The following is a 7,500-nucleotide window of genomic DNA, read 5'->3' on the forward strand; positions in this document are numbered from 1 at the left end:
CCCCCAGCTCCATCGCTCCGGGGGTAATAGGCCGGCGTCTGTCACACTTAGCCCGAATAGGAGCACCTTCCCCGGGCACGGGAGGTGCCAAGCGGCCCCTAAGTCTACCCTCATGGAAGCTCCGGAGGAGGAGGGCGGGCGTGTGTCACACTTAGCCCGGAGAGGAGCACCTTCCCCGGGCACAGGCGGTGCCAAGCGGCCCCTAAGTTTGCCCTTATGGAAGCTCCGGAGGAGGAGTGCGGGCGTGTGTCACACTTAGCCCGGAGAGGAGCACCTTCCCCGGGCACAGGCGGTGCCAAGCGGCCCCTAAGTTTGCCCAAATGGAAGCTCCGGAGGAGGAGTGCGGGCGTGTGTCACACTTGGCCCGAATAGGAGCACCTTCCCCGGGCACAGGCGGTGCCAAGCGGCCCCTAAGTTTACCCTCATGGAAACTCCGGAGGAGGAGGGCGGGCGTGTGTCACACTTGGCCCGAATATGAGGACCTTCCCCGGGCACAGGCCGTGCCAAGCGGCCCCTAAGTCTACCCTTATGGAAGCTCCGGAGGAGGAGTGCATGCTGCCTGACAGTGAAGCCGAATAGGAGCACCTTCCCCGGGCACAGACGGTGCCAAGCGGCCCCTAAGTTTGCCCTTATGGAAGCTCCGGAGGAGGAGTGCATGCTGTGTGACAGTGAAGCCGAATAGGAGCACCTTCCCCGGGCACAGACGGTGCCAAGCGGCCCCTAAGTCTACCCTTATGGAAGCTCCGGAGGAGGAGTGCGGGCGTGTGTCACACTTGGCCCGAATATGAGCACCTTCCCCGGGCACAGGCGGTGCCAAGCGGCCCCTAAGTTTGCCCAAATGGAAGCTCCGGAGGAGGAGTGCGGGCGTGTGTCACACTTGGCCCGAATATGAGCACCTTCCCCGGGCACAGGCGGTGCCAAGCGGCCCCTAAGTTTGCCCAAATGGAAGCTCCGGAGGAGGAGTGCGGGCGTGTGTCACACTTGGCCCGAATATGAGCACCTTCCCCGGGCACAGACGGTGCCAAGCGGCCCCTAAGTTTGCCCAAATGGAAGCTCCGGAGGAGGAGTGCATGCTGCCTGACAGTGAAGCCGACTATGAGCACCTTCCCCGGGCACAGGCGGTGCCAAGCGGCCCCTAAGTCTACCCTCATGGAAGCTCCGGAGGAGGAGTGCGGGCGTGTGTCACACTTGGCCCGAATATGAGCACCTTCCCCGGGCACAGACGGTGCCAAGCGGCCCCTAAGTTTGCCCTTATGGAAGCTCCGGAGGAGGAGTGCATGCTGTGTGACAGTGAAGCCGAATATGAGCACCTTCCCCGGGCACAGGCGGTGCCAAGCGGCCCCTAAGTTTGCCCTTATGGAAGCTCCGGAGGAGGAGTGCATGCTGTGTGACAGTGAAGCCGAATATGAGCACCTTCCCCGGGCACAGGCGGTGCCAAGCGGCCCCTAAGTTTGCCCAAATGGAAGCTCCGGAGGAGGAGTGCGGGCGTGTGTCACACTTGGCCCGAATAGGAGCACCTTCCCCGGGCACGGGCGGTGCCAAGCGGCCCCTAAGTTTGCCCAAATGGAAGCTCCGGAGGAGGAGTGCATGCTGCCTGACAGTGAAGCCGAATATGAGCACCTTCCCCGGGCACAGGCGGTGCCAAGCGGCCCCTAAGTCTACCCTAATGGAAGCTCCGGAGGAGGAGGGCGGGCGTGTGTCACACTTGGCCCGAATATGAGCACCTTCCCCGGGCACAGGCGGTGCAAAGCGGCCCCTAAGTCGGTAAAGGTTGAAATAAGTAAATAAATACAAAAAGGACGAGGGGGGAAAAAAAAGGCAAAAACGTATAAAATTCCCCCATTCATTTCAATGGGCTCGGCCGAATTGGGCTTGCGGGACCGCCGAGGGCACGCCGGAGGGCGGTTGAGTCGGTAAAAGTTGAAATAAATGAATAAATACAAAAAGAACGAGGGGGGAAAAAAAGGCAAAAACGTATAAAATTCCCCCATTCATTTCAATGGGCTCGGCCGAATTGGGCTTGCGGGACCGCCGAGGGCACGCCGGAGGGCGGTTGAGTCGGTAAAAGTTGAAATAAATGAATAAATACAAAAAGAACGAGGGGGGGAAAAAAAAGGCAAAAACGTATAAAATTCCCCCATTCATTTCAATGGGCTCGGCCGAATTGGGCTTGCGGGACCGCCGAGGGCACGCCGGAGGGCGGTTGAGTCGGTAAAAGTTGAAATAAATGAATAAATACAAAAAGAACGAGGGGGGGGGAAAAAAGGCAAAAACGTATAAAATTCCCCCATTCATTTCAATGGGCTCGGCTAAAATGGGCCTGCAGTACTGCCGAGAGGCCGCCGGAGGACGCCCTAGTAGGCAAACGTTGATCCCCACACACGAGGGGTCAGTTAGGCGACCAGGGGTAGCGTTTAGGCGACCAGGGGTAGCGTTTAGGTGACCAGGGGAAGCGTTTAGGCGACCAGGGGTAGCGTTTAGGTGACCAGGGGTAGCGTTTAGGCGACCAGGGGTAGCGTTTAGGCGACCAGGGGTAGCGTTTAGGCGACCAGGGGTAGCTTTTAGGCGACCAGGGGTAGCTTTTAGGCGACCAGGGGTAGCGTTTAGGCGACCAGGGGCGTTGCAGTTCCGCCGAATTGCATTAGGGGCGCTGCAGTAGGCAAACGTTCTTCCCCCCTAGTCAGAGGGTCATTTGCCTACTTCCCAGGTTTACCCGGGTTTTCCAAAACACCTGGGGCACATTTTCAGGGATCACGTTTTTAGAAACAAAAATATTCATAATTTCTTCTAAGTCCCCTTTCCAGCGGGGAACTTTGAAACATTGTATCCGACCACTGAAGGCTGTTGGCGGGCACGGCGCGGCAAACAGCCCGCACTCAGGCATGGAGCTCCGGGGAAAGTTGCCTAATTTCTTCTAAGTCCCCTTTCCAGCGGGGAACTTTGAAACATTGTATCCGACCGTGGAAGGCTGTTGGCGGGCACGGCGCGGCTCATAGCCGGCCCTCAGGCACGGAGCTCCGGGTGAATTTTCACAAATTTCTTCTAAGTCCCCTTTCCAGCGGGGAACTTTGAAACATTGTATCCGACCGTGGAAGGCTGTTGGCGGGCACGGCGCGGCTCATAGCCGGCCCTCGGGCACGGAGCTCCGGGTGAATTTTACAAATTTCTTCTAAGTCCCCTTTCCAGCGGGGAACTTTGAAACATTGTATCCGACCGTGGAAGGCTGTTGGCGGGCACGGCGCGGCTCATAGCCGGCCCTCGGGCACGGAGCTCCGGGTGAATTTTTACAAATTTCTTCTAAGTCCCCTTTCCAGCGGGGAACTTTGAAACATTGTATCCGACCGTGGAAGGCTGTTGGCGGGCACGGCGCGGCTCATAGCCGGCCCTCGGGCACGGAGCTCCGGGTGAATTTTCACAAATTTCTTCTAAGTCCCCTTTCCAGCGGGGAACTTTGAAACATTGTATCCGACCGTGGAAGGCTGTTGGCGGGCACGGCGCGGCTCATAGCCGGCCCTCAGGCACGGAGCTCCGGGTGAATTTTCACAAATTTCTTCTAAGTCCCCTTTCCAGCGGGGAACTTTGAAACATTGTATCCGACCAAAGGAAGGCTGTTGGCGGGCGCGGCGCGGCTCATAGCCGGCCCTCGGGCACGGAGCTCCGGGTGAATTTTACTCAATTCTTCTAAGTCCCCTTTCCAGCGGGGAACTTTCAAACATTGTATCCGACCACTGAAGGCTGTTGGCGGGCGCGGCGCGGCTCATAGCCGGCCCTCAGGCACGGAGCTCCGGGTGAATTTTCACAAATTTCTTCTAAGTCCCCTTTCCAGCGGGGAACTTTGAAACATTGTATCCGACCGTGGAAGGCTGTTGGCGGGCACGGCGCGGCTCATAGCCGGCCCTCGGGCACGGAGCTCCGGGTGAATTTTCACAAATTTCTTCTAAGTCCCCTTTCCAGCGGGGAACTTTGAAACATTGTATCCGACCGTGGAAGGCTGTTGGCGGGCACGGCGCGGCTCATAGCCGGCCCTCGGGCACGGAGCTCCGGGTGAATTTTTACAAATTTCTTCTAAGTCCCCTTTCCAGCGGGGAACTTTGAAACATTGTATCCGACCGTGGAAGGCTGTTGGCGGGCACGGCGCGGCTCATAGCCGGCCCTCGGGCACGGAGCTCCGGGTGAATTTTCACAAATTTCTTCTAAGTCCCCTTTCCAGCGGGGAACTTTGAAACATTGTATCCGACCGTGGAAGGCTGTTGGCGGGCACGGCGCGGCTCATAGCCGGCCCTCGGGCACGGAGCTCCGGGTGAATTTTTACAAATTTCTTCTAAGTCCCCTTTCCAGCGGGGAACTTTGAAACATTGTATCCGACCGTGGAAGGCTGTTGGCGGGCACGGCGCGGCTCATAGCCGGCCCTCGGGCACGGAGCTCCGGGTGAATTTTCACAAATTTCTTCTAAGTCCCCTTTCCAGCGGGGAACTTTGAAACATTGTATCCGACCGTGGAAGGCTGTTGGCGGGCACGGCGCGGCTCATAGCCGGCCCTCGGGCACGGAGCTCCGGATGAATTTTTACAAATTTCTTCTAAGTCCCCTTTCCAGCGGGGAACTTTGAAACATTGTATCCGACCGTGGAAGGCTGTTGGCGGGCACGGCGCGGCTCATAGCCGGCCCTCGGGCACGGAGCTCCGGGTGAATTTTCACAAATTTCTTCTAAGTCCCCTTTCCAGCGGGGAACTTTGAAACATTGTATCCGACCGTGGAAGGCTGTTGGCGGGCGCGGCGCGGCTCATAGCCGGCCCTCGGGCACGGAGCTCCGGGTGAATTTTTACAAATTTCTTCTAAGTCCCCTTTCCAGCGGGGAACTTTGAAACATTGTATCCGACCGTGGAAGGCTGTTGGCGGGCACGGCGGGGCTCATAGCCGGCCCTCGGGCACGGAGCTCCGGGTGAATTTTTACAAATTTCTTCTAAGTCCCCTTTCCAGCGGGGAACTTTGAAACATTGTATCCGACCGTGGAAGGCTGTTGGCGGGCACGGCGGGGCTCATAGCCGGCCCTCGGGCACGGAGCTCCGGGTGAATTTTACAAATTTCTTCTAAGTCCCCTTTCCAGCGGGGAACTTTGAAACATTGTATCCGACCAAAGGAAGGCTGTTGGCGGGCGCGGCGCGGCTCATAGCCGGCCCTCGGGCACGGAGCTCCGGGTGAATTTTACAAATTTCTTCTAAGTCCCCTTTCCAGCGGGGAACTTTGAAACATTGTATCCGACCGTGGAAGGCTGTTGGCGGACGCGGCGCGGCTCACAGCCCGCCCTCAGGCACGGAGCTCCGGGGGAATTTCCCCCTCATTTCTTCTAAGTCCCCTTTCCAGCGGGGAACTTTCAAACATTGTATCCGACCGTGGAAGGCTGTTGGCGGGCACGGCGCGGCTCATAGCCGGCCCTCAGGCACGGAGCTCCGGGTGAATTTGACAAATTCCTTCTAAGTCCCCTTTCCAGCGGGGAACTTTGAAACATTGTATCCGACCGTGGAAGGCTGTTGGCGGGCACGGCGCGGCTCATAGCCGGCCCTCAGGCACGGAGCTCCGGGTGAATTTTCACAAATTTCTTCTAAGTCCCCTTTCCAGCGGGGAACTTTGAAACATTGTATCCGACCGTGGAAGGCTGTTGGCGGGCACGGCGCGGCTCATAGCCGGCCCTCGGGCACGGAGCTCCGGGTGAATTTTCACAAATTTCTTCTAAGTCCCCTTTCCAGCGGGGAACTTTGAAACATTGTATCCGACCGTGGAAGGCTGTTGGCGGGCACGGCGCGGCTCATAGCCGGCCCTCAGGCACGGAGCTCCGGGTGAATTTTTACAAATTTCTTCTAAGTCCCCTTTCCAGCGGGGAACTTTGAAACATTGTATCCGACCACTGAAGGCTGTTGGCGGACGCGGCGCGGCTCACAGCCCGCCCTCAGGCACGGAGCTCCGGGGAAATTTGGCTCATTTCTTCTAAGTCCCCTTTCCAGCGGGGACCTTTCAAACATTGTATCCGACCACTGAAGGCTGTTGGCGGGCGCGGCGCGGCTCACAGCCCGCCCTCAGGCACGGAGCTCCGGGGAAATTTGCCTCATTTCTTCTAAGTCCCCTTTCCAGCGGGGAACTTTCAAACATTGTATCCGACCACTGAAGGCTGTTGGCGGGCGCGGCGCGGCTCACAGCCCGCCCTCAGGCACGGAGCTCCGGGGAAATTTGCCTCATTTCTTCTAAGTCCCCTTTCCAGCGGGGAACTTTCATACATTGTATCCGACCACTGAAGGCTGTTGGCGGACGCGGCGCGGCTCACAGCCCGCCCTCAGGCACGGAGCTCCGGGGGAATTTGCCCCCTCATTTCTTCTAAGTCCCCTTTAGGCGACCAGGGGTTGACAATTTAGGTGACCAGGGGTTGACAATTTAGGCGACCAGGGGTGACTTTTAGGCGACCAGGGGTGAGGTTTAGGCGACCAGGGGTGAGGTTTAGGCGACCAGGGGTAGCGTTTAGGCGACCAGGGGCGTTGCAGTTCCGCCGAATTGCATTAGGGGCGCTGCAGTAGGCAAACGTTTTTACCCCTAGTCAGAGGGTCATTTGCCTACTTCCCAGGTTTACCCGGGTTTTCCAAAACACCTGGGGCACATTTTTAGGAACCACGTTTTTAGAAACAAAAATTCTTCTATGTCCACCTCCGTGAAAGAAATTGCCCAATGGTTCCCGCGGAAGAGAGCTGCCAGGCGGACGCATACTGCAATAACGGCCGCCCTGGCGCTCTGGTGGATGTTATCCTCGAAATTTCTTCTATGTGCCCATTCCAGCGGGCAACTTGCGAACAATGGTGTCCGACCATGGAAGGCTGTTGGCGGACGCGGCGCGGCTCACAGCCCGCCCTCAGGCACGGAGCTCCGGGGGAATTTTCCCCTCATTTCTTCTAAGTCCCCATTCCAGCGGGGAGCTTGCAAACGTGGTATCCGACCACTGAAGGCTGTTGGCGGGCACGGCCCCACCAGCGCAACACGGCACTTCCTATGACTCGGGTCCGACGCAGGAGGAGCGGTCCTCCCGGCCCCGCCACACGGCACTTCCTATGACTCGGGTCCGACGCAGGAGGAGCGGTCCTCCCGGCCCCGCCACACGGCACTTCCTATGACTCGGGTCCGACGCAGGAGGAGCGGTCCTCCCGGCCCCGCCACACGGCACTTCCTATGACTCGGGTCCGACGCAGGAGGAGCGGTCCTCCCGGCCCCGCCACACGGCACTTCCCATGACTCGGGTCCGACGCAGGAGGAGCGGTCCTCCCGGCCCCACCACCGCCACACGGCACTTCCCATGACCCGGGTCCGACGCAGGAGGAGCGGTCCTCCCGGCCCCACCGCAACACACACAACCACTGACCGATTGGCAATCATGACCCGCCATCGGAGGGCCCCTGCCGGCCCCGGCCTCGCGCCGGGGTGTTCGGGTGGACGGTTCCTTCGGCCTGCGGGTCGACCTCTGA

The sequence above is a fragment of the Idiotropiscis lumnitzeri genome, unplaced genomic scaffold, assembly GCF_059441095.1.
Source record: "Idiotropiscis lumnitzeri isolate Australia: NSW breed Sydney's pygmy pipehorse unplaced genomic scaffold, RoL_Ilum_1.0 HiC_scaffold_241, whole genome shotgun sequence".
Taxonomy (NCBI): Eukaryota; Metazoa; Chordata; class Actinopteri; order Syngnathiformes; family Syngnathidae; genus Idiotropiscis; species Idiotropiscis lumnitzeri.